Below are 26,066 nucleotides of genomic sequence, written 5' to 3'. Positions count from 1 at the left end.
ATAGGCTGAGGGAAAAGAGGGGGGGAAGAGGGAAGTTGGGAACCTGCTTGGAAAGCAGCAAGAGAAGTCCTTCAAGGTTTGATCATGAAATGATGGGGAGAAGAGTCTACAGTTCAGTCACAACCTTCCCACCTCTGTGCTGAACTGATTCTGTGATTCTTTGTTCTAAGGGCAGAACAAGGGAGAGGAGGGAGACAGAGGGACTCAACCAGCAGCACACAAGGTCTCCATGTCACCAATCTCAGCCGTGGAAAGGTGCCCGGGTTCTGCTTTCAACACCAAGAGATACATTCATGTCACACCAACCCCTGAGAGAGCAAGCCAGGGAACACAGACAGAATGTTGCACTAACAGGCTCCAGCAGTGTCCTGGAGTTGGAGATCTCCAGCGAGCAAGGAGAGAATCCTACTTTTGAACAGGGATTTTGCAAACCAAAGCGTTGAGGTTTCTTGCTGAGTGTCTGTCAGAGGATTTACAAGTAATATTCTCTAATTTACTATATGAAGTCCAAGGGTGAAGGTGGGACACAATCACAATAAGAGGCCTCAGAACTTTGGGACTTTGCTGTTAGCCCAGCTAACACCTGAGAAATAAAGGGCATTAGACAGAAGCAACATCACATGGCCCAGCAAAGGGAAACTCCTGAGGGAACAGTCTGCTGCTGACAGGGACCTGGGATGAGCCTCAAAATGCTGGGTTAAAAGAAATGCTTTTCTAAAAATGAGAAAGCACCTCTTACCTCTTGACTGGCATTTATATGAATCACAGTACTGTGAAGAAAACATGGATTTGTCAGTTATATTCATTACTTTTCTGCTATGTTGTGATGACTCTAAAATGGCTCATCTGAACCATCAGTCATTCTGTAATCTGGAGGTTTTGAACTAGAGCTGCAGGAGTGCTGTGAGACTGCAGCTGCCTCAGATCTGTGCTCCAGTGGGACTTCTCCCTTCCCTGCCATCAGGGAGAGCTGATTCCTGTCTAAGGGAAGGTGAGCTGGGAGCCAAGGGAGACACCAGCACAGGCAGGGTGTGATCCCAGCACCCAAACACAACGGGCAGAACTGGCTGCAGGTGACAGGGTCCATCAACAGTCATCATGAAATCATATTTCTGAAAATGTACTGATAGACACAAACATCACTTTGTTGAAACACAGCTGGTATGTGAAAGGAGGGAACTGAAAAACTGAAAGGTAATCAGCACACAGTGGAAAGTAAAATACACAGGCATCGATGGGATAATAAATCCTCTGACAGCACCTGGGAAAGCTCTGGAGCCATCACACCATTATTCAAAGTATTATTAATGTGAGGGAAATCTTCCTAGAAAGATTATCCTTATCTGCCTGGAAAATCCATGGTACTTTGGGAGAAAAGCACCAAATTTTTCCATGCTCAGCATTCCATCAGAATCTCCTGCTGATAACTCCTGCAAGCCAGCCATCCAGGAGGCTCAAAGGGCTCTTGCTTGGGGTTTTTTAGATGGAAACAGAGGGTATAGCAAAAAAAAAAAAATCTCTTTATGCCTGGTTCACTTCAACCCTGAATTGTCTCATTTTCATGAAAGGCAAAATAGATGAGTCAAAAGGCAATGCTTGACTCAGCAGGAGAGGGAACAACCCCCTTCGTGTGCAGACCTTTAAATGGCCCGTCCTTCATTTTTACAAATATTTTGAACCACTTTCTGTCATCTGTAGTATTAGGAAGCATTTATAGCTTCACAGCTTTTTCAATTCACTGAAATCATTTTTGTATTTTCACAGAAAAGTCTGTCCCAAACAAAGGTCCCGAAGTCCCTGTCTCCACAAAATGCATGGCCAAAAACACGGCCGAGCGCAGAGGCAACTTCCTTTGTGTACGTTGTGCTCATAAATGTTATTTTAAGCAAAGTATTTCTTAAAATTGCATTTCACAGCTTTAAAATTTACCAGCCAGTAATTGCTTTCACCAACAGACTGAGAGAAGCCATTAGGATGATTTCAGTTCTGTAATCAACACACACTCCCAGCCACACAATTCCGTCTGACTCACTCCCTGCACAGACTCTAATTAACTTCCCAAGGAAAGCCAGGGGATTCCTGTTGGAGTAATAATGCTGGGGAGACATTATGCAAAACTTCACCTCTAGGAAACGATCCTGTCTACCCTGATTGCAGCAGCCAAGCAGAAAGCTTTCTAATTTGGTTGGGAAGAGAATGAAATCAATCTCTGAGCTGAGTAAGGGAAGGGTTGGTGTGTGGGGTGTTTTTTTTGGTTCGTTTTGTTTTTTGTTGTTGTTGTTGTTTTGGTTGTTTTTTTTGTTTGTTTGTTTTTGCTTTTGAAGTGAAACCATATCCAGAAAAATGATTGAGAAAACACCATGGATAAAACCAGATCCCATAAGTTTAGAATCGATAGAATATTCAGGGGGCAAAATAGGAAGTCAGTGATTTCCCACTCAGCGTTGCTGAGGCTGCCCATCACCAGCACCTCCCTCCATGGACAGAGGGGAAAAGAGCCAAAAACTCTTACATAACTCACAGCACATCATGGACATGGCAGGACTGAGAAATGCAACTGAAGAAATATCCAAATGTTGATCCCTGGAGAATGCTTTGGGTTTGTTGGTTTGGGTTTTTTTCCAATTAATTTTACATTGATTTTAAAAAAATATGCTAAGGGGACACTTTAAAAAAGAGAGGCAGGCAAAAATACGTCTAATTTCAGTTATTTGTCTTATGTTTTTTGCTCTGTTAACTATATAAGACATTGTAGTCCCTTCTCCCTTTCCTATCCAATTCCAACAGGACATTAGAACTGGAGAGCAGATTTACATTATTTACATTTTATCTGCTTCTGCATCACAGTAAAAATCCTCATTTTCACATTGCAAGTCATTCTTTAACCTCACTTAATTCCTTTCGTGCATTATTATAATCATATCAATCTTCTTTTTTCCATTCCTTCCTTTGAACCAAGGTTTTTAATGTCTCTTCATTATTCCCATCCATTGGCAGGTGATTCATTGTTGACATGCAATTACCACAATTTCCTCCTGCCCTTCATTATAAGTTTCTGCTGGTAACTAATATTAGACCACTGCAAAGAAAACGGAGAGATCCCAGACAGATGGATAAAAATGTAAATAATTATGACATTAGGGCAATTGTACAGCACAATGTGGATCATTCAATGAGTTTGATCCCCTCAAAGTAAATTTTTTAGCTGGGCAAGTCCATTTTCCACCATTTCAGGAAGAGCACACTCTCAGAATGGGGCACATCAGGGAAATCAGATACTCTGGGAAAGACTTGAGATGGTTCAGTAAGTTAATCTGAGCCCCAGGGTATAATTCCATGGTGAAAGACACGACTCGAGCTTAGATAAACACGGGAGAATGTACTGAGAGAAATAGGGGAGGGATTTTACCACGGGTGAAGTCATACTTAAATACTGAACCCAGCCTGATAACATCCTAAAACTGCAGGTAAAAAAAAAAAATAAAAACCAGAGAGGACTCATAAAAGTGGTGCAGGATTTCGAAGAACATCCTCAGTTCATCTCCTCAACTTATTTAATTTATAAAGAACTAAGACTTGAGTGATACAGGTCCAATTTATTTGTACCTGTTCAAAGAAAGGAAATACCAGGAACTGAAGCTCTTTAATTTCAGCAGTGAAAGACTGATTGGAGATTAAAGGCAAACAAAGAGATGGGAATGAGCTGCTTCAACAAACAAACAAACAACAGAACACTGAAAAAGGGTCAGTGAATGTTATTAAACAGAAGAACAAGCACCCTGGAGAAGGGACGGAAATTGTGGGGTTTAACGTTTGAAAATGCAGCACAGAAACCTTCCTGACTCTCTTGGAATACCCTTACTGGGGTTGTTATTCCATCAGCTCTACTTGTCATAACTCACTGCTCACAGAACTGTTAATTTATTACCAATATTACTATATTTAAAAACTATCTGTAGCTGCCAGTTTCAGTTCTTCTCATTGCAGACCTTCAAGAAGACCAAATCAAGAGCTGGAAGCCTTAGGAATGAAAACTCTGGAAAACCAAAAGTGAGAAAAAATTAAGATAAGATGGAGAATATATGGGGCACACAAGGAAAGAGTCAAACTGCTGAGCTCTCACTGCTGCTGCGCTTCTGGTTTGTTTTTATGAACATCACCTGGCTCAGTCAAGAACCCTCATTTCCCCCCACCCCCTCACCCTTACTTCGATTTAATCTTCTTGCCGATTCTAATCTACACTTCCAGGAATGCTGTTCCATGTAAATCAAACCTTGCCCTGGGCAGCAGGCTCTGAAGAGTGAAAAAACCAGCACTCGAAGGTCGTGAGAGAAACCTTGCAGGAGCCTTAAATGTCAAAAAGCAGCGTTGTGGCTGAAAAGGGGAACATTAAAGGGGCTGTATTAGTGCATCATATTTATTTATCACTACCCATTCAGACGATTTGCCAAACCCCAGAGCAGGAGTTTGGGCTCTGAGCGATGTGTTGAGCTGTTTCCATCCAGCCAGACCCGGGGTTTTGGTGTCCATGCAGATGTGCTCCCATTTAAAGATTTTCAAAGATTACGTGGATAAAGAGCTGAACAAGCTCTTCAATATCTCTGGGGCTTATATCTGAAGAAATAAATGGAAGAGGGGGGGAATGGAAAAATAACATAACAAGATTTTAGAAATCATCATAGTGTCAAAGTGTGTGTGGAGAGAAGATTCTCTTAGAATTGCAGCAGTAATGTTCTTCATTGCTTTCCAATGTAATCTGGATTTATTCTAAGATCCTTGGGACATATTTTTCTCCACTTAAACAAGAATCCCTTGAGATGGAGATGACGAACAGCTGCTTCAAGAATCCAGAATGGGGAAACAAGTTTCTTTAGGGGGGGAAGGAGGTGGCTTTTGTTTGTTTTTGTTGTGTGTTTACTTTTGTTTGTTATGTTTCTGGGTTTGCTTTGTTGATATTTTTTCTTTTTTTCAAATTAAGTGGAGATCACTATACACCCAATATTTGCTTAAAGTTACACAGTTTCAGGGCTCTCTGAAAAGATTTTTCTACCAGCTGAGGACTGGAGCTTGATTTTTAAAAGCAGCCTGCAACTTGAATTTTCATTTGCTGAAGCAGCACAAAATGTTACAGAATTCAGAGTCCTCAAGAACATGTTGGCTGTGCCGTAATTAGGGCTGCAGGTATTCCGCAGAAATCAAGCAGAGCTGTGCAAGGCAAGTCACATCCCTGGCAGAAGAGATTCTGTGCAACTTTGTCCCCTCCATCAGCAAAACCTCTCAGAAAGGTCCCTGCCCTTTTTGCAGGATCCCTGACCCATCTGTTGAGCTGGTGAGAGGCTGCACAGAACCACATTATAAACAGGATTAATGACATGATCTTGCTTAGAATTGACCCTGGAGCAGGAAAAGGAGGGGGAAAGGGCATTTTTAGCCCAGTGATTCATTTCCCAGCCAACCCCACATACGGTCGTTACTTGCACAGGCAGGAGAAGGGAACCCATTGAATTGGATTAAGCTGAATTTAATCAATCTCACTTGAATTAGATTTATCTAAACCTATATTAAACTGTGTTCATCCAGCAGTAAAATGATAATCTTGGCTCTTCAGCAGCGGTTCCTTCGTGTAGGTGCTAAAAATCTCTGTATTACAGTAAGTACTAAATATGACAGCAATGGAATACGACTGCACTGCTGTCCAACAGCTACAGCTTGAATTATGGAGTTAATTATTCAGTGGAATTAAATAACACCTATTAAGTTCACTATCGTGTGAAAGCCACTAAGGTTTTGTGTGTGAGGAAATCATTTACTACCCAAGCTCTTTAATTAAAGCATCAGTAATCATGATCTCCACCTGAAATCTCGTCATCTCTACAAGTCACTCCTATGTCACAACTAAGATGCAGAAAAGCATAAAACCAAGCAGTGCTGGCATTATTTAGGCTGTAATACAAATAAAATGAGATTAAAACCAACCCAAATCCAAACTTCATAGGCAGAAATTACTTGAAATAAGTCCATATTGTCTAAATAAGAGATAAAAAGCTGGAAAAAGTGCTCATTTATTCTCTTTCAAGAATAAAACAAGTTCTAAAGTAGCTGAGAATTCCAGGTATTTTCCTCAGGATAATCATAGGTAAAGACTAAGTTTTCATGGAACAACAGCAGAACCAGTCAGACCAGTTGCACACTAACACAGGCAGATGCCTCAGGAATCAGCAGAAGGTCATTTTGGACAAAGACACTCAGCACATGTTACAGTGACATCAGTATTGAGACCCAGATCTTCAAAAGGGCTTTCCCCAAGTAATGAAATGCATGAAAGAGCTGCGGTTTTCCAGAGGGACCCTCCACCAGCCAGAAGACTGCAATAGATTACTGGGGTATTTAGGACTGACCTTTCACAAGCACCATCAAGCACAGCAATAAATCAGAGCTTTAATCCCCTTCCACCCACGCACACAACACCCAAGACTAATCCAAAATATTAAAACAGAGTTGCAATAGAGCTTGTGTCATGGAATCTAAACCAATAAAGGCAAATATCTGAGAAGGGCGGCAGCCAAGTGTTTTATATTTCAACCCAAATTTACTGACCTCTTTTCTTATTACTGACTCTGATATGAACCAGAAAACTTCCCCAGGAAGTGACTTAAAGCAAACACAAACCCCAAACCGAACACATTCCCCCTGCAGAACTGGAGGCTGAACAGGTTGGGAAGGGTGTTCTGGGGCAGTGACAGAGCCCAGGGGAAAAAGCCTCTATTCCTCATTAAATCAGCAGTCCCTCTCTGTCGGAAAAGTGGCATTTTCAATGCAGCTTGGGTTTCCAAGTTGTTATTTCAAACATCTTCCCTAAAACCACAGAAGTTTCAGGAGCATCAAAGAGTTGTGTGTGATCGAGAGACCTCAGGAACCCACACTCAGCACCAGGGAGTGGAAGCTCATTAATGCATCGCCCTGGCACTGGCAAAGCACCAAAGGACTTCCTTTAGACACAAACTGAAAGTTTGGGAGGTTTTTGAATTGCAGTGCTGGATGATTTTATGTAGCTGTGTTAAGTTTTGTTTCTTACTCGAGGAGAATTAACATGCACACCCCTAAACCACAGTGATCAGGAGCATTTAGCCAGTTCACACTTCAAAAATTATAGCACAGATTCTTATAGCTTATGGTATGTATATGCAAAATTAGGTACATTAAAAAAAAAAACCTTTTTAAATTGAAGAGATATAAAACAATGATAAAGAAGAAGAGCAAATTATGCATTATTTGTACACATTCAAATGACTGAAATGCATCCAGGCTTTATAGAAGAAGTCAACTCTGATGTTGTAACCAAAAATAAACTGATATTTTCACAGTTTTCTCCAAATATTTCTAAGAGCTACTTTCCCCTAAACCTGGGACTATCAAACATACCTGAAAGCATTTGAAAAGGAAAAATTTAACATGACATACCTTCTCCTGAGAAGAACATGTAGCAAAGGTCTCCTGGCTTTGAACCCATCTGAGCAACCACAGAAAACAAAATCCACTCCCCAGTGGTCTCAGACTCACTGGCACAATTGTGAGGGTCACACACATTCAGTGCTCTCTTGGGAATGAAACTGGGCTCTTTAAAAAGTATTGCTTTAAAATATATATTCTAGAACTGCTTTCTAAGTATCTTTTTTTAGGACCAGAGGTCGCTTTGTGCTTAAAAAAGGAAATTTCTCTAATATAAATGTTTAGGGCATGGTGCTCCAAGCCCATTAAAAACTCTGGTCTAGTTCTTGGGGAGCAATTCCAACAACTACCAAAAGCTGAGGACAGTTCTAGGAAAGGGCTGCCTGAATTTATCCCCTCCAAAAAAAGGAAATCAGGCAATCACATAATGGAGCCAAAAGCCTGCACCTGAGAAAGGTCAAGCCTCCACTTCTCAGATGATCTGATAGGAGGGCTTTATCACCAGCACATCATCTTCCACAATTAAACAGGAATTCAAAAATCATCGGCAAACTTTGGATGGAAGTGGGTTCATCACCCTGAGAATCAGCCTCCTTCTATCATTAGCAAGCTCATTATTTACACTTCCTGAATACATTTCCTTGTTAGCAGAGCTCTAAATGTTGCTTATTGCGTTCAGCTGAAATGCTTGTGGCCACATCTCTAAAGCTGAGCTCATACCAGCTCTAAAACACATCAGACCCACCCCAAAAAAACCCAAATACATAGTCAATAACCCCCAAATCCACAGTCAATAATTCAACAGGGAGAGGAAAGTGTTTGCTGTACTCAAAACAAATCAAGGCTCAGCTCCACGTCTGAATAAGCCCAGAAAAGAGCAGTGTAACATCTAATGAGGCGCTTGGCAGATTACACACAGTGCTCCTTATTTTGGAGGGAAATGTGGCATAAACAGAAACATGGAATTCTCCAAAGGATGACGTTTCACAGCTTGAGCATTAAAAATAATGTCCAGCAGAATTCTGCAGATATGGAACAAAATGTCAGTCGAATTTGCCCAAATTGTCTGCAGATGTTTGCTGGCCATGCAATCAGCCACAACCAAAATGGGATTTAATTCAGCCCTGAAAAATCAATTACACAGGACCCCTGTCCTCGTCTGCTCCTGAAAAGATGCCAAAGCTCCCTGTACTGGTGTTATTTTCACTCATAAATTCCCATTAGCCTTGTAAAAAGCTATTTATTCCTTAAAAGTTTTTGTATTATATCTGGCTCCAGTTCCTTACTCCTACCTTCATGTGTGTGGATCCCACGAAACCTCTGGAATAATCAGAACCTTCACATCATGGCAGCAATTTGAATTTCTTTTCTGCATTCTAATAAATTGCAAAGCCAGGATAAATTTAAGTGTATCCACAACAATTTGCTTTAAAAAGGAGATCCTGGAGTCAGCCTGTCCACAGACCCCTTCAAAAGGGGCTCAATAAATTGGCAATTATTCTATTAATGATCATCGTTTGCTGCATTTATATAGAATTAAATACAATGAATACATCATCTTAGGAATGGTGTTTTTTAAGAGTATTCACACACAAGTTCCAATTCTCACACCTTGACCAAACCCAAAGGAATGTGTGGACTGTAAACGCCAAACACCGGTCTTTATTAATTAATAATTAAATAATTGAAGTATTTTTTAATGTGCAAATATAGCATTGTGTCACTGGCACACTATGAAGAGCTGAAAGGAATTTTCCTTCAGGGAATCCATTTTTAGAACCATTTTTTCCCTGCTTTTAGGTCAAAGTAGATGATTCACACCAAAAATGTAAACACTTAATGTTTCTATTTTCACAGGGTATTTAATAATGTCCACTAATCAGGCCAATCATAGAAATGTACAGAGGTAAAATGTTTAAGCTAAAATTTCATATGCCAAAATTCCATTTTCAAATGAAGAGGTGTAGTAAATAAATCCACATGCAGCTCAAAAACTCTGCTATTTATAGACTGAGAAGGTTTCTACCCCAACCTCTATAAAATGTAGAATGGGGGCCATGTTTATTTTCCTTTCTTCCAGTTCCACAAGCTGTTCAAGAACTCAGGTAATAATGAAAATATATGAATCCCTCGTAGCTAACACAGGAGTTTTATTCAGCCAGCAATTTTTTCAGCAAGACTGATTTTTGAATTTTAACACCATAAAAAACCTGCTTATAAACAGCATTAATCGCTATTTGTTTTTCCTTCAACAACTGGCCAAGTAATTTGCTTTCCTTAATAAAACTCAGCTTTGCCAGACATGGCTTGAATTAAAAAAACACAGAGCAGCAGAACTATTCTAGCTGATATTCTGCATATCTTAGCAAATTTTTTTAATTCATATTTCATGTTCTGGGTAAGTCTGCATTCAGAAAACGCTTTAAAATGAGCAAATATCTGCTCATTCCTCTTTGCAGCCCTTCAGATTGAAGCCAACACCTATCTGCAGTTGCTTTAAAATCTACATTTTGTTCTTTGGTTTCAAGCTACTTTAAAGGTAACCCGAAAATTTAACCAAAAAACCAACTAAATGTTAAAAAGATAACAGGGAAAAGTTATGTTTCCTTTAGAATTCCTCTGCAATGAAGTCTATAAAAACACCAACGGGAACAATTGCGTAACTAGCCAAAACTCAACCCTTTCCCCTCGTTAGTTTAATATGTTTACAGAGAAAATACCAAAATCCATGAAAACAGAAGTTGAATTTCCAATTCCCGATTCAGAAATTACAAAAATCAGATTCAAAAAAAAATATATATATATATTTCTTCTTGTTGAGGGTCTCAGAGCAGAGCTGGGCTCCACACACACCTCCATTTCTCCCAGGGGTGTTGTCCCAACCCCCTTTCGGAGCACACTCGGGCAGCTCTGCTGGCATCAACACAGAGGGAAAAACTGGAGCATGAATAACTCCTGAATCACAAAGCCATTAAGGCAGCACCACCATCTCCTCACTGGGAGCAAGTTTCAGAGATCTTTCAGCAAATATATAGGTCAGCATCTGTCACTCAGAGCCCCCCTTGACAAAGCTTCTCCCAGGGAACGTTTGGAGCCGGGTTTGTCAGCGGGGCCTGGTGCTGGGGGATCAAACAGCGCAAAGTATTTACACTCAGCTCAGTCATCCTCACCCAACACACGGCAGATGATTCCCCTTCTTCTTCCCCCCCCCCCCCCAAAAAAAAAAAAAACACTGAACATCCCTCATAAAAAAATCAGCAGGAATATGGAGTGTTTGCTGGTTGGGACCAAGTTTGGCTCAGTTTTCTGTATTTAATTTCTTAGCCAATGTGGTGATCCTTATTTACTGTGAGGAAACTGGACAGAACTGCTTATGGGAGGAAACTAGGAAGTTTCACTGAATGCCAATCGTTGGATAAATTCAGTTCTTAATATTAAAAAAAAAAAAAAAAAAAAGGAGGCTTTCAAATGTAGTTTTGATTGAGTCTCTCAGTGTTCACTGAACCTCTTGAATAACTGAAATATTTTTTTGATTGGGAGATACGACTGCAAAAATATAAGAATAAGATGCCAAGCAAATAAAGAGAAACCTGTTACAATCATCGTGTTCGAATTAATTTTTCATTCACATGAGAGACCTTCTTGTTTCACACCAGCAAGACTGGAACAACTCTACTTCCAGGACTCTGGTCCAGTAATCATTCCTTAGGACTGAGGAAAAAAGTTGCCAGGGAGGAATGCAGTGACTTTCTGATCATAAAAAGCAGAATTATTCTCAAGAGATCAGTTCATAGGGGAGATGTTAACTTACTACCACCATAAGCAAATAAAACTTTCCTCTACTTTAAGTGGTAGAGAACTTCAGGACTAAAGAAATGAGGGCTGCACGCTTAATTCCCTGCATCTGTAGGTTCATGAGTCATGTATTTCTGGAAATTGTTGCTCTGGTGTCTGCAGTGGAGCCTTGAAATAAAGTGAGTGAGCTTAAAAGCTGTCTGGGACCAGAGAAGCAACCTTGTTGTTGTGGGTTGGTTCACTTTGCTGGCTGTGGATTTATCTGAAGCTGGATTCGAGGGCTCTATGCTGCAGCTTTCACTGCAGACACTCCATTTATTTACATTATCCTGATTCCTTCCTGAATGCTCAAAGCAAAACAAGAACATTTTTAAATTAACTGAAAAACAGACCAAAGCAATCCCTAATGCCCAGGCTGGTCTCAGAAAAACAAGATGTTCATGATGAAAAGGAGATGCTGTCAACAACACTATCTATAGTGGTTTAAAGTGTTAAATTTGTCTATTTTATCTTCACAGTTTGTACAGAATCCAAGATTGATCTGTAGGAGTATTTCTCTGAGCAGCACGGGTAGAGGGTCAGTAAAAGAGTTTGCCCTTAGGTTGCATTTGGAAGATTTTCTCCACAGCAAAATCTGGAAATACTTTGGGAGCAACATTTAAATCCTGTATAACCCTCACTCTGTTATCAGTGAGTGTTTGCAGACAAAAGCTGCCCAGCTATTTGTTATGCCCTTTGTCCAATGACAAATATCCCACTCGAAATTCCTGGCAGGACTCCTGGCATGTGCTCCCAACACAGGAACAGCTTTGGTGCTGATGGACCAATCTGAGCAAAGAGCAGGATTTTGTCCTGGAAAAAAAACCCCTGAGCAGGTTATTTCCTTATAGGAGTGCTCACACTATGGCAGAATAACAGAACAACTGCATCCAGATAATGCTGTCCCTACAAAAAGGAATAACTTGGAGCTCTATCCAGGGTGCAAACTGGGCCAATGTAACGGGTTCCTTTGAAATTCCAAGGCATGTGGTAAACCAGCCCTTTTTTCCTCACATGAATATGTAACTAATATGTCACCTGTAAGGTCCCCACCTTACACATTTTGACCACGACTTGCTTGTTTAGAAGTATAATCTTTTTGCTTACACAGAAAAATAAAGGGCGTAAGATTAATATTTAAATATTTAAAACCTGCTGGCTATGCCCCGGAAGCTCCTCTTTAAACACTATATAATCAGGCCTTTGTTTGATCTCATTTCCTTTTTTTTTTTTTCCTCCATCCCAAGCCTCCTTTCAAGTGTTAGACAAATCTCCTCCAGTCTAACATCAAAACATGCTGACAGGAATAAGACTGCAAGGCTGCTGAGCTCCTCTCAAGCAATGCCACCCATTGATCCATGAATAAATGTTCCAGCTTCAAGGCACATCTCTGCTGTAAAGTTATCTCTCTAGAGATTCAAAGAAGAGCTCCTTGTCTGGTGCCCGAAGATCTGAAAACCTGCTGTAGTAACTGGGGGATTCAGGAACTTGACATTGTGGTTTGCAGCATTTGGCAGGATTTACCCTCGTTCTCTGATGAAACAGCAATAGAATTTTACAAGAATCACCCAGAAGATTTAAACACTCTGTTTTCACAGGCTGGCCTTCTGCTGCCAGGTTAATAATTGGTTGAAATAAAAAAACCACCTTGTTTTCAACCGTTATGTTATATGTTATAATTATGAACCGAAATTACAAAGGTCTTGCTTTTATTTTGTTGACAAATACTTTTTAGTGATATTGTACCAATGCTTTATCTAAAAAAGTAATAGAGTATAATATTGCCTGAAATATTCAAGGAGTACTGAAGATGTAACTGAAATTCTGAATTTAGAAAATCTTTGAGACATTCTCTAACAATAAAGGTTTTCAGGTGTGTGCCTTTGGTTTCACTGCCACGTAATGAATACAACTTAAAATATGCAACTTCTGCCATTTGGCCCCAAAAGCCACTGTGAAGGAGTAGCCTAAGTTAATACTCAGACTGTGTTTAAATCCCAACCCAAGATTAGCTCCTGGAAACCAAGTCTATGTAATGTTGGTACAAGTGGTCCTGAATCACCTTCCAGATTAAATGCGAAGTAAACTTGTTTTCAATCTCCGTGGCATTCACAGCTTCAAACACTCCCTACCACTGAGATATACAGGCTGAAAAATGCTAAAACATCTACACTTAAAGTGAGTATCTATAACAACAACATTTTCCTGAAATTTTATGCACTATTTTATTTTGGGTCAAGTGCTCCAGTTTGTAAACAAGGCTGAATGAGACTGTCTGAAAAGAAAAGGGGAGCAAAGAAGGAAAATAACAAATGCAACTGTTCTCCTGACTGAACCTTATCTGAAGAGCTGTGATGAATGCTGCTATAATATATCAAATGCCAGTTAACAATAGTCTGCTGCAAAAGAGCTGGCTTTGGGAGATATTTACTCACGTCATTCTTGGCAAGCACTCAAAGTATGAGTCAGTCCTGGAACATTCATACTAATGGTTACAGTTAAAAAGAGATTCAGGTCTGACTATTAATACTCAACTCACTTTTAAAAATTGGTTTTCTACATGGCCGTTTCTGAAATTCTGATGTTTAAAATATATTTAATTTCTTTTTAAGGAGAAGGTACTGTCTTGGAAGTGAGAGCCTGTCTCTGAAGCAAAAAGAGTGTTGCGTGCTGACTGAACCCGATTCAAATGTATCTGACCTAAACAGAGAAAGTGAAATATTGGCTCAAACTAAGCTGCCAACCTGTTTATGACAGAGGTTTTAGCTCAATTCCCTCACACCTTCTCCAACAGCTGCTATATTTACAAAGAACTGTCATTAGTTTTCCAGTAGAAAATGACTGTAAAATCTGTTCTGAAATCACACCAAGTTGCCAGAACCCCAAACACAACCACCTTTCAATTACCTGAAGTAACTGAGAGTTCTGGTAACACAAATTAAGCAAGAAACCGGTGGTTACACAAACACAGACACAATAAACTGCAGAGAGCAGGGAAGCACCAGGCAGGTTGAGGACCGGGAGGGCAGAGATCCCACAGGGAGCACTGACCCAGGTCTGGGCAGTCCCAGATCACGGCGCCTCCACTTCCACACCCACGCAGCACCGAGGGAAGCAGCTCCACGGAGCTGCACCTGCAGCCTCAATAACTGAGAGGTGATTGCAGATGGAATCAAAGAAAATGAGCAGCTTTTACTTTCTGCAGAGCTATTTATCACAAAAGCCTGACTGCGGTGCATATGGATTGTAATGGACTAGGGAGGGAGTGGGAAATAAAGGACCAGCGCTTCCCTCAACAGCCTAAAGTAATTTGATTTCAACTTGAATATACCTCATCATTTCCTAGAAAATTATACACAGGAAAATTTGCAGCAAGTGTGGAATTTCAAATGGGATTTGGAATTTTATTCTATCACATTCTCTAAGGACATTAGATAATGATAGTTATTCATATTTGATATATGAACAAACAGGCACATACCAAACATACTGAGGCTGAATATAAGCATTTTTTTAGTCAATAATATCCAAGGGAGAAATTGCAAGTACTTCAGTGAGCTGTTCCTTTTGGCAGAAGGCACATAAAACTGTTGGGAAGAAGATTAGAGCAGGAAATCAAGGTGTGGATGAGGTTAGAAGTGAGTGTCGGGTTTGGTTTTTTGTTTAACAGCCAGCACTTACTCAATCTGTGCTCCGTTTAAGAAACTAAACAGACAGAGCAGCATGACTGACTACTCCGGTTTTAACAACTCCTCATCAATATTTGGAAAACAACAGCAGCATCTCCTTCACACGTATTTGCTCAGCCTCCCCACATGGCGTCTGTTTGTCCCGCTCACTCCCACGCGTGTCAGCGAGCGTTCATCCCACAGGAACGCTCGCTGCAATTAGCGCATCCCGAGCGGGCTCCATCGTATAGCCGTGTACACAAACGGTGTGCAGACAGCACACAGACAGACAGGCACTGATGCACACATGGCTTGCACCAGCGGCTCGTCCCTCTGCTCCAGGTCCACAGGCGGGTCCCCTCCGTTCAACCCCTCATGACAACGCCCTTCCCGCTCATTTCGGGCACGGTTTGGGCCCTCGCACTTTGTCATCATTCTTTCTGCTAGTGCACAGATAGATGGATGGATGGATGGATTGATAGATAGATAATGTGCATATATAGAGAGATTTAGATATATCCTCATCCTCAGACACAAACCTGAGTTTCCTCCCTCAGCCCTCCACCCCAGACCCTGAGGGGGACGCACGCGGGAAGGCAGCAGGAGTTCCGCTGGCTCGCTGGCTCCAGGTCCTGCCATCCCATTTTTTCTTACATTCCTGTTCTCCTCTGCCATCCCACCACCCTCTCTCCTGCCCCTCCAGTAACATTCCAGCCCCTGGATCACCACATCGTGTCCACCGTACCCTCAGCACCCTCAGCCCGTCCCCGAGCGCTCTGTCCTGAGGCGTCGCCATGCTTCCCCAGCCCTGCCCCCTCACGCTCCCACCTCACCCTCTGGGCACTCCTGGTCCCCCCTGAGCCCACCTCACAGCAGAGATCCCTTAACACAGTACCATTTTCTGAGGAGCAGGTGGCGGTCCCTGGGATGGGGGTCCTGCAGGCTGCCCTGAGGGGAATCCCCTCCTCATCCCCCCTCTTCCTCACAGAGGGCAGAGCTGCTGCCCAACACGTGCCCGCTCAGATGGGGAACGTGGCTGGGACACTCCTCTCCACGTCCCTGAGATGCCTCAGTGACTGGGACCACCTGTATTGCTCTGGGGAGGCTCTCCTGAGGAGGGCTCGGAGCCTTGAGGGAACCCTGGATGTCACCGTGCCCGGGGCTCCATTCCCTGTGGCTCGGGATGGACATGGCACAGGAATGTCACTGTGTCTCATGGAATCATGGAACGGTTTGTGTTGAAGGGACCTTAAAGGTCATCCAGTCCCACTCCCTGCCATGGGCAGGGACACCTTCCACCAGCCCAGGTTGCTCCAAACCCCATCGAACCTGGCCTTGGACACTTCCAGGGATGGGGCAGCCACAGCTTCTCCCTGTGCCAGGGCCTGCCCACCCTCCCAGCCAAGAATTCCTTCCCAGTACCCCATCTAAATAGGAACATGAAATTAAGAAGGCAGGAAATGCTGATAAGAGTGATCCAGTTTCTAAGCAGCATCATGTTTTGGAAGTGCAGTCTCTATTGTATTTTCCATATCCTACGCAGTATATTTTAGCACAGCAAAATGCATAGAGGTTGTTCACATTGATTGGTTATTTAAGAAGAGTTAGATTTATCTATTCAAAGTGCCTTTTCCTGACATCATCTTGGTGCTGTAAGCATAATGTGCATTATTTAGTGTGCAATGTGATAATTTCTTAAATTTAAGTTATTGAATGAAAGTTACATTTTAAATCCACACAAAAAAAATCCATATCGTATACCTGACATCCATATAAAAATCAGGAGCAAGTTTTACTTGAGCAATTTTGTTTATCTTGGAGACTCAGGCAATTAACTAAATGTCCAAGTGTGTTATTTAATCAGTGACAAGTGCTGCAGCTTTTGCTAAAATAGCTGGAGGTGGTAATGAAAAAGCCAAGTTCTACAGACCCTCTCACACCTTACTCCGTGTATTGGAGATCAAAGAGGTTCTGGAGTCTTTTCAGAGCAGCTTTCTGGAGGCTGCAGGGAGAGCTGAATCAAAATCTTTTGCTCTGTTCTGCTCTGAAATGTTTCTGTATGCTCAGGATATTGGATGTTTAAGGCATGAACAACTCTGAGCTGATTGATTGTATTTTCTGAGTGCAGCTCAGTGTTAGTCTGGGACCTACTGAGCAACATAATCATTAAAATATTGGTTTCTTGGAGCCAAGCAATTTTGGTAGTATATTTAAAATAGCACTATTTGCACATAGACATACCTTTTTCAAAAGCCTACTAAACTATATTTAAGAAGAAAATAAACACCAAATAAATAAGCAAGTCTTTTTAGTTAGAATTGGTCCAGTGTCAACATTTACAATATACTGGGTAGATACTATGGGCAGATTTATGAACATTTCATGGCTAATAGGTGAGTAGCATTCATCAGTCTGCTCCAGCCTGGTGCAGAAACACTGTCAGACTCTTGCCATGGGCTTTCTTTTCCTTGGATTTTTTAAATAGTACTTCAAAACTTAAAAATTAACAGGATAGAAACCAGTGCTAGGCAAACAAGATAGAGGCTACACATTGTTTTCATGTTTCACTTGCTTTGCTTTTGCTTTGCTTTCAGATTATTTTGGGAGAAAGAAGCTCAGGAGAAAGGAATTTATCAAATAGAAAAGGAAAAGACAGGAGGATCCCATCCCATGTGGAAGAACTGCACTGGAGAGAGGTAAAAACTGCAGATCCTCAGGCTAAAACAGTGGGAAAACTTAGACAAACCCAAATGTACTTGCCTGAGGATCAGTCAGATTGTGCTATAATTGAATCTGCCTCATTTAAATGTGAGCAGATAAAAGTTTTGACCTTATCAAATCACAGGAATATGTGTATTAATCTCTGTCAGCAAAAACATGTATGGCAATATTGAGATATAAGGATGCACACATATATTTATTATATATATATATCTATGTCTGTATGTATGTATTTTTGCAGGAATCCAATAAATAGTCCTTTTGTTGGGCAACTCCAAGGACATTAATTCACTTTCTGATATGGATGTGACTGTGCAGTTTTCAGTGAGGCAGAACCACATTATTGGACTGAGCGAGTTCATTGTAAGACCTTTCCAAAGGCTGAGTAGCTCAGTACTCAACTCTCACTTACATATTTATGTTGTTCCTTCTTTCCAGACAAGTTACCTTTTGAGTGCTATTAAATATTTACATGCTGTCAGGAGTAACAAGACAGAATAGGAACTGACATTATCAAAAATAGTAAAGACACACTTAATCTTACCTCTCTAGTTTTGTGAGGAAAAAAGACACCATCTGCTAAGTAATTTTGGTAGTTTTTCCATGGCTAAGAACTTTGCAGAAAGCACTGGAGTTCGGGATAATTGTATCTTCCAAGGAGCAAGACAATTTCACATGTACATATACATATATATATATGTTGCAACTGAAGAAAGCAAGTCTCCTATCTGAAAACTGACCCCACATAATTTATGCTTCCATTGCTGTATAGTTTCAGTCTGATGTTAAAACCACAAAACTTTAACTTCTTTTTTATATCAGTGTAACCCAGTTCATTATTTGAATGTACATCAAAGCAAAAATACTACTTTCTCTGCATTTAGCAGAAGCAAACATTATTTGACTCAGAATAATGAGTTATAGGCAAAATTTTCATTGTTTTCTCTACCCTATTCCATAAAGATGATTTAACCCAGAGAAGGTCTTCTAACTTCAGCATTATTCAGGGGAGTTGCTGATATATAGCTGTAAATTTAAGCAAGTGTTCACTAAAGGACATTGGCCTTATTACCAATTTACAGCATTAGGGTTTTTTTTAATGAGATTCAGTATTAAAGTGCTTACAAAACAATTACTGAAAAATTGCCATTCAGTATTTTATTTTGCTTTTCTCTTCCTAGCTCAAGTTCCCATTTTCATCAAGCCCTCTGTGTTTGTTACACATGTTGATCATCATTTATTCCTAATTTCTTAGGGTAACTCATTAGGATGTGGCAAATAACACTGTTGCAATAACCTGTAATAACTAAGATCCTACAAGTGCTGGCACTTTAGATCTGTTAACTAAAAAGATCTGTTCAAAGGCAATATTGGGGATTTAGGCCCAAAACTAATATCAACATGTAGGTCATTCTATTGCTACAAAAGGAAAGGAAAATACCTGTTTATTTTGAAAACTTTATTTTGTCAAAGAGAGTTTATTTTATAGGCTGCTTGGCCATATTTTTGGATTTCATAGGTATAGAAGACAATGGACTTTTACACTACTAAACAAGCAGCTGTCCCTTACTTTTGTGACATCTTCATGAAACCAAATTGTTCTTTCAGCTTTTCACCTCAGCTTTGCAAAAAGAGTGGGTGTAAATTATCCCCATATGCATTTCATAGCACCCACATTACTCTCTTCATTCACTGCCTTAAAAACCAAGAGAAACATGGTTGAAGCCAATAAGGTATGAAAGAAAATAACTGACCCATTTACTTCCAGTAGACTTAATTTTAAAAAGTTAATTTGGGTAACCTGCTAATTGGATAAATCATGCAGATCTGTTGGTATAGATGCCTGATAACGGCAGCACAACCTGTGGGACGCTTTGCAGGGCTCCAGCCCCGATCAAGGCACGGATTGCTTGGCATCACCTCACTGGGAGAGTGGCTGTTGAGCCAGGGGTTGTGACAGGGCTGTTGAAAGCAATTTTCCTGTGTAACCCACTGGACTGGACTGAAATCAGCTGTGAAAGCCATCTAAACATGCACTTTATCTGTCAGGCTGGGGGATCCAAGTGAAGTTTAGTAGGTGTGTCTTCACAGGATTCCTGCACAGCCTCTCCCATGGAAATAGGTTTGGAAAGGCAACCTGCACACTGCTCTGCCTGAAGAGAAGGCAGCACAGTGAGTCACTGCTGAGCTTGACACTGCTCAGGATTCATTCACTGCCTCCACCTGGAACGCTGACAAAAACATCAGCACAGCCTCCCTCAGCTCCCCCTCCTTTCTTCCTCCCTTTGTGGGTTTCCACTCCTCTCTTTGATATTTTATGTAAATATTGCAGTTGGGTGTAAAAGCTCTCTCTTGGGTCAGCCCTTGCCATAATTCCCTGTCTCAGACAAACCAACCAGCAGGCTGCATTATGTCCTAGGGACCATCCTTGTCAGATTCCAAGTTTCCATCACCAATTCTGGTACCCTCAGTGTTTGTGTGGATACTGGAAAGCTTGGGAATGGTCTTCATTAGAAGAGCAAAGCAAAAATCCGAGATCATCTAAATGAGTTAGGATCTGAGCCCAGAAATGAATGTGAAATTCCTGGCATTTCAGGGGCATGTTAAGAGGCACCAACAGGTGGATCATCATTTTTCCATCGTGTTTCTTTGTCCTCTTCCAGAGGTTATTCATCCTTCCCCCACCACATCTCTGGGTAGAAGCATACACATGCTTTTTTATAATAACTAGACTGTCAAAAACCTCCAGGTTAAAAGCCCAACAACCATTAAAAGCTTAAACTCATCTAGAGAATTTTTAGAACTGATGTTCCAGAGATGTAGCTGCTTATCAAAATTGTAGTCACAGAATCATAGAGGTTGGAAAAGACCTCCAGGATCACTGGGTCCTCTTGAACTGGTGGAGACCAGCAGGGATTTACAGCTGGTGGCACCCTGAAGCATTCATGTGGTTTTTAACAGGCTGCCTCTCATTTTAAAGTTTTTATGTTAATCACTGTGCCTGCTGGAAATAAATACATCCAGATCATTTTTAGTGAGTTAGCTTTAGTTCTTCGCTTCATCCCTGGGAGTTTCTGAGTTAGGAAAGCTTATCCTGGGATCATTCTTAGAACCAGTGGACTGAACTGCTGGAAAGTTGTTTCTGTAAATTCTGCCTTGACAGAAGCTCCTGAGCTATGCAGGCTGATGCTGTCAGCTGTTATTATTGCTTTGTTAAATGCAGTTGTCTCTGATTGCCCTCAGTATTGGGTAAATCATTCTTTTCCAAGTTCAGAGGCTGAGAACTCAATGCAGCAGTATAAATTTAGGCATAACCTTATGTCTGTTCTTTTCCAGCTGCAAACATGATCCTGTTGAATCCCCCACAGGTACTGCCAAGATCTCACCCTCATGATGTAATCTTGCTTTTTCTGTCCTTCCCCGCCAACTCTTTCAGTATCTTATTGATTATTGTGCCACTGGTGGAGCCTACCACCTTTAACAGTCATGCATTATGCATCTGCTTCTCTTTTAATATTCTTAATACTTATCTAATGCTCTTTTTTTTTTTTTTTTTTTTAGCAAATATTACTGGGTTTACTATCTTATTTAACTGGGAAAAATGCCAAATACTTCTATCCTCTGTATTGTCTTCTTTTCCCCTTTAAACCATGCAGACACACAGTCTGGAAGGTTTGCTGGCTGTGGTGATCTTGATATGAACTGATTGCCCTTCATTAAGTGCGCTGACTCTTGCTTCCAGCTTCAAAGTGAAAGGTGCTCACTTTGTGTGGGATTCAGGCCAGTGGGAACCTGGCTTGGAGTTCATGTTTTCTGTGAGAGCAAGACCCTGAACTCCACTAAGTTCCAGAGGACTTGTACATCACAAACCCATCTATATCTTTTCTTACTCCCGCTGGAAACACTCTCTACGTGCCTGGGTTCTTGGAGTAGGAGTGTTTTAAAGAAAACTGTTGCAAGGGCTATGAGATAAAGGCTGGTTTTTGTCATGTACTTCAAATTTCTGTTCCAGCCTGACTGTATTTCCCAGTGTCACCGACACTCACGTGCAGACACCGTGAAGTCTTTCAAGCGAGGTCCAATAACAGAGCCCTCGGCAGCTGGAGACTCCTGTTATTAGGGGAGATGATTTGCTGAATATTCCTCTGCATAGAGAGAGGTTTTGAAGTGGTTGTGATTTGCATGGCATGTGCTGATGTGCACTTTGCTGTCATGGGAAACGAGGCTCCTTTGTGTGTGGAAGAAAACAGCTGAAAGTGCCAGGCACGGCTGCAGCGGCTGAAAGACTTCCATACCCACGGCATGAAAAAAACCCTGCCATTTAGAAAGGTCAATCAACTTCTGTTGGGGTTGGTTTGATTTTAATCAATATATGGATTTGCTTTTACGAAGTTACTGTGTGGCCCAGTCCATTCTGGGCACCCTGTTGTCACAACCTCCATGGGATGCCTGGGCTCAGGAAACTCTGCTTGTTATTTGCTTTGTTTCAAAAACAGCTGTGACACTGGGAGGCATTCTCTTCATGCACCTCCTTTTCAAAGATCTTCTCTGCCCTCAGAGCTTAGTTTGGGTTTCAATATATTTTTAGAGAGCAGGCACAACACTTTCTGCCTACACAAATTTAAAATGAGCTGCTATTAGTTCATGTGCTTTTCCTGATTTGCTTCCTTTATAGTAACTTGATGTCCTCAGTGCTGGAATACCATCATTTCAGGCAAACTGAGCCTCCTCCCACACACAGAAGCTCCAATAACCATAATGCAAATACTCCTGTGAAAATATTTGAGGCTGGTTATGAAGTAAAGGAAGAAATGTTCCTTCTTTATGGGTGCAATCACATCAGAAGTTTTCAGCATTTTGTAAATTCTGCGGTCATTTTGTCCACCCAGGGACCTTTCAGGCAATGTTTTAGGGAGGCAAAAACATTTTATTTAATCTGTTTTCCATTTTATTTAATTTAATTCTTTTGATTCCTGTGATTTCAAAGTCATTCACACAAATATGAAAATCAAAGGCAAGTGGATGAGACAAATGCATTTTATTCTCCTGGAGAACAAGGCACCTATGGGGATAAACTAAATGTGACCCTGAGAGCTGTCAGGACAAATTAACTGGTCAAAACCCATCTGAACAAATTCAAATTTAAACTGATTAAAACTAAAAAGAGAGGTCTCTCAGCTGTCATATTTAACATTTAGACCTACAGTGTTTAAGGAGTCAGATGTACCTTCCTTTTTTTTTTCCTAAATGACAAACTTATTTAAAAAATAAACATTAATATCTGAAGCATTACTGAATTCTTGCCAGCAGCCAAAAAGAGCTTAAAAAGTCAGGGGGGGAAAAAAAAAAAAAAAGAAGACTTTTTTTGAGATGGAAATTAATTCAGTAAAAATTATCATAACTGCCAAAGTGGTAATGTGATGACTGGGAATTTAAACTGTAAGCAAAACCAATCTTAATTTTTTAGGCAGATGAGCCAGATGCTACAGGAGAGTATTAAATCAGAGATATTTCTTTGGAGCAAAGTCCTTTTGGTGAGAAAGGTAATTTCTGATGCAAAGAGATACAGCACGTCCTGAAAATTGGCTAAATCATACTAGTGAAATTAAATGTGAATGGTAAATGGTCCTAATTGAGCCCAATTAATTCAAGGAAACACCACAGTGAAGATGTTGTGGACACACAGTGAGGGCTGCTGACCACAACAGTGCACCAGATGTATCTGAAGTAAACAATAGTGTCTTCCCAGCCAGTGCTTCCCAGAAAAGCATCCAACTGGATTATAACTGTACTGAAGGTCGCCTTTAAATCTGTTTTGTTGTTTGTTTTTTTTCTTCTGGAATTGATAAATTATGTGGTCAGCTGGGAGCATTTAAAATACAAAAAAAGACCTATCTTTAAAACCTATAGAGAAAAGTACATTTCATCCTGTTTTTCTCTGAACTGACCTTCCCTGTAGTTGTCACCTGTCACAAGGGACAGCCACGGGTGTCTGAGGGGACTGCCAGAGAAATCCAACCCCAATATGCCAGAGCCTGTCCTATTTCTGAGCAGTGTCCTCTGGTATATTTGAAACCCACTTTTTCCTGCTTCTTAGCACAGGTGAGTTGTTTTGTACCATCAGTTGTTTATCTGTGGCTCCCCTCAAGATCCTTCTGTCGCTTCTTCTTCCCCCATAAAAGCTCACGTGCTGCTCGTATCGATCTGTGCTGCAGCCTCTCCCCAGAGCTTTTTGTGTTTCCACTTTTGTGACGGTTATAACAGCAGTGCTCTTCTGCAAAGTGGAGATCCCATCTATAATTGATGCATTTGCCTATCAGAACAACCACGGAGGTTTTTTTAGGTTCTCAGGCCAGCTTTGCCTTTGAGGCAGCTCTTGGTCCAAGCAAAGCAACTTTGACTGGGCTTTGGAGCATTTCCGAAGACCTGGGGATTACAGGACTTGGTTCAGCTTCAGCTAAACCCTGAAGAAGCCTGAATTCAGCTGCTGAGCTCAGGATGAGCAGGATCAGGCATTTTAGGAAGAGAACACGCACATCAGTCAGTGTTTGGGCGTATTTTGGGATGCTGTTTCCTGTGCTTGAAGCACTCGGTCTTCTGAGACAAAATGTACCGAGGAACGAGCCCTTGCAACTCTATCTATGTAAAACAAACAAAAAAAACCTCTTATGGCATCAAATTTGATACAACTTTGTTCCTTCTCCCTCCCTCGCCCCTCCTTTAATTGCTTGCTTCCATTTTCTCCTGCTGGAACACTTAAGATGGAGAGGTTGGTTAGAAATTCAAAACTTGAAGTGAAAATTGTGCAACTCAGATGTACGTGTTAGCGTTCCACATTCTAACTGTGCCTTTTAATTTTGTAACAACCATTAGTGGAAGGGCTGACAAGTGGTAGAAACCCGAAAAAAAGGTGTCAGAATAATTTCTCACTCTCCTCTTCCTTTTTCCCTGCTAGCTACAAAGAGCAAAGGGAGCCTATGAGATTACATCAGCCAGGAAAAAAAAATAGAATCAAGAGGCAGAGATGTGATGGAACTTCCTATAAAATCTATTCTCTGATTAGAGGTATCAGAAAGTGTATAAAGAAACACAGGGCATTGCCTGGAGTTTTCTTTCGACTCAGAGGCATCAGCACATGGCAGGGCAGACAGCTGTAGTCTGTGAAGTGACAGTCTTATCTGGTATATTTATTACAAGGAAAGGGGAAAAAAATATTATATGCATGTCTTCAAGTAAAAAAAGGGAAAGGCTGATAGCCTGTTTTGAACTGAAACACAAAAACAGTGCCTTCTCCAGATTCATGAACTAATTAAAATCCATAATGCAGGGAGTACCAAGAGAGAAATGAGCACATTTTACATATTCTGTCAATGACGAACACTGAGTGCAATTTTTTGTCTTAAAGTCTGTGTAGTGTAGAACTGAAAAGAAATTAAGCACAGGAGTTTTGCTCCATCAGATTGCTAAAACAAATATTTTGGAGTGTAGGATTGGGCACGAAGATGGAGTTCTCCCACGTTTTAGGGTGGGAAATAGGAGAATGGAAAAACTGGCAAGGTTCTCAGTACTATGAAGCAATGCACTCCTGAAATCATTATGGGTTTGGACATTACCCATGGCTTTAGTTCTGGGAGTTCCATACCTGGAATTGATGCACAAAGAAACCATCATTTTCATCAGCTCAAAGGAAATATGAAAACAACCTGCTCTCCTTGCCCTGAGAATGGTGCCCCCTGGCTCTGTTTTACCTCCAGAGTCACTTTGTCCCTCCAAAAAGGGCACACAGACCTCACGTGGCTCCTCTCCCACATCCTCGTGGGCCCAGGGGCTCCAGCTGCTGCTGTGATCCCAGTGTGGCACCCAGGCAAAGCCTAGGAGAGTTTGTAATTAAATACCTGCTCAGGTTTCAGAGTTCAAGGTTGGAATTTGCCACGAAGTGTCAGGTGCTCAGGGTGCAAAGGGGTGCTGGAAGTTCGGCTGAGGAGATGTGCTGTTCTATTAGCATAACTTTCTGCCTAAAATTCAGTATTTCCTTGGAAAAAAAGGAACATCAAAAGGGAAGACTAAAGAGTTTTGACACAGATGACAGACAGAGCTTTTCCCGGGAGTTCTGTAGCAGAAGATTCTCCATTTTGCTGCAGTTCCCCTTAGTTGTGCTTACATTTATTGGCTTAGTGTACACGAGGAAAGATTGTTTGTTTGTTTGTTTTGATGTTTGTTTGATCTTTGCAAGAACGATCAACATTCGAGGCCAACACTTCCTGCAAAGCATACTGCAAAGACCCGGCTATCTCTTTCCAAAAGAGCTGCCTCTTCAAACACAACGTTCCGGAATTGTCCATCTGTCTCATTCGATGTCTCCCCCAGCCGGCTGCTCCTCCTTCCCGGATTCCG

The 26,066-nt window shown here is 41.2% G+C and overlaps 1 protein-coding gene and 1 long non-coding RNA gene across 6 annotated transcripts in view; one reads left to right on the top strand and one right to left on the bottom strand.

Annotated features, from left to right (window-relative positions):
- LOC114073715 (connector enhancer of kinase suppressor of ras 2-like) overlaps positions 1-26,066 on the bottom strand; it is a 176,284-nt gene that overhangs the window by 134,780 nt on the left and 15,438 nt on the right. The gene's annotated exons all lie outside the window — the stretch shown is intronic.
- Positions 15,532-19,140, top strand: LOC114073718. The gene is made up of 3 exons (XR_003574373.1): positions 15,532-15,580; positions 17,546-17,647; positions 17,914-19,140. It is a non-coding gene; the product is annotated as an uncharacterized LOC114073718 (long non-coding RNA).

This window comes from Empidonax traillii, unplaced genomic scaffold (genome assembly GCF_003031625.1).
Source record: "Empidonax traillii isolate 1590-97213 ecotype Southwest subspecies unplaced genomic scaffold, ASM303162v1 scaffold32:size1966603, whole genome shotgun sequence".
In the NCBI taxonomy this organism is placed as follows: domain Eukaryota; kingdom Metazoa; phylum Chordata; class Aves; order Passeriformes; family Tyrannidae; genus Empidonax; species Empidonax traillii.
This window is presented reverse-complemented; position numbering and strand designations above follow the sequence as displayed.